The following is a 1525-nucleotide window of genomic DNA, read 5'->3' as shown; positions in this document are numbered from 1 at the left end:
ACGTTTGCCCAATGTGATAAAATCCTCTCTTTGCATCCATCAAAAATAATAGCTTCTTGAACTCCTGTTCTCTATAATACTTGAGCTTCTATATTCAAAGACAACCACCTTTACCAAAGATGAACGTAATTCAGATAAGATTATAATCTTTTGGACAATTAACCTCACATTTAATAGCTAATGGGGCAAAAATAATATTTAGCATTCATCTTAGACATTTAGGCATTTACGGCCTAAATACATTATTCATTTACTATTTTGTTTTATCAAAAATAATCTTAACACATTAGCAAGTGACCTGATCTGAGATTGTATGCTGGAACGAAAACAATTGCAGCGTGGAAGGTGTTTATAAGCCATTTAAAATAACACACAAAAACCGTTAGATCCACTTCAACATTTAAATTTAATTTGTCAAAATATTTTCTTCGCTTTGAGACCATGACATGGCTTATAAACACTTTCCACGCTGCAATTGTAATCTTAACACAATAAGTTAAAAATGAATAAAAGATCTTAAAATGATATATTGTCAGTTTAGTAAACAATATTGACCAGCCTGAGACCATCTCTGGTTTTATGATATAAAAACTCACATTAAATATGATACACACTGGTTCAACAATATCATTCACACTTACAAAGTCTATGAAATAAATTAGCAGTCAAATACTGGTCTCATTATGGAATATTCATTCTTAGTGTCTGGTCATCTCAAAAAGAAGAACAGGTTTCAGCTGAACAGGATCTCTTTAATTGTATGAGACAGCTACTCACTCAAAAAGGAGTTCCAGGAATACTTCCACCAATGGAAATGACATTAGATAAAGTGTGTGGCTACATAATGGGACTATTTCCAAAGAGATTAAATGCCAAATTGATATGTATTGTAGTTTTCTTCTTATAGCACCAGTCCTGATGTTTTTTGATTGGACCTTGTAGATACAGTAACATAATATACATCTTAACAACCAAAATGAATTTATAGAAAATATGGTTTGAGAATAAGTTTTCAACTTTACACAAAAATGCTTTTTGTTGACAGGAAAGTTTAAATGGCACAAATATCATTGTAGAGAAAAAAGAAAGGCTTTTGTTTCTACATAAAGTAATGTGGAAATAGTTAATGGATGCTATATAAGTTAAAACACTATAAAGCAGTCATAAATGATTGGTAGCAGTTGATCCAAAGAAAATTATGGCAAGTTGGAATGAAATGCTCAAGAGTGGAGAAAAACAAATAAAAGATGTAAGCCAAGAATCTGAGAAAGGAAATATGTATGTGTATGCATGATATATATATATATATATATATATATATATATAATTATAAATATATAGGGATTGACAGTAACCTGCTTCTCCAACATACTGAGAATTCAGAAATAGCAGTCAAAAAACTACTGATTTCAAAACTACAAATTATTACTCTAGATTGATAGCGATATTTTTGATACACACAGAACAAAAAACAGTAGAGAAGAGCAAAAAAACACTTGCCTTTAGTTAATTTAGTACAATTGTT

This window comes from Octopus bimaculoides, chromosome 1 (assembly GCF_001194135.2).
Source record: "Octopus bimaculoides isolate UCB-OBI-ISO-001 chromosome 1, ASM119413v2, whole genome shotgun sequence".
Lineage (NCBI taxonomy): Eukaryota > Metazoa > Mollusca > Cephalopoda > Octopoda > Octopodidae > Octopus > Octopus bimaculoides.
The sequence above is the reverse complement of the archived record's forward strand: the minus strand, read 5'-3'. Positions refer to the sequence as shown.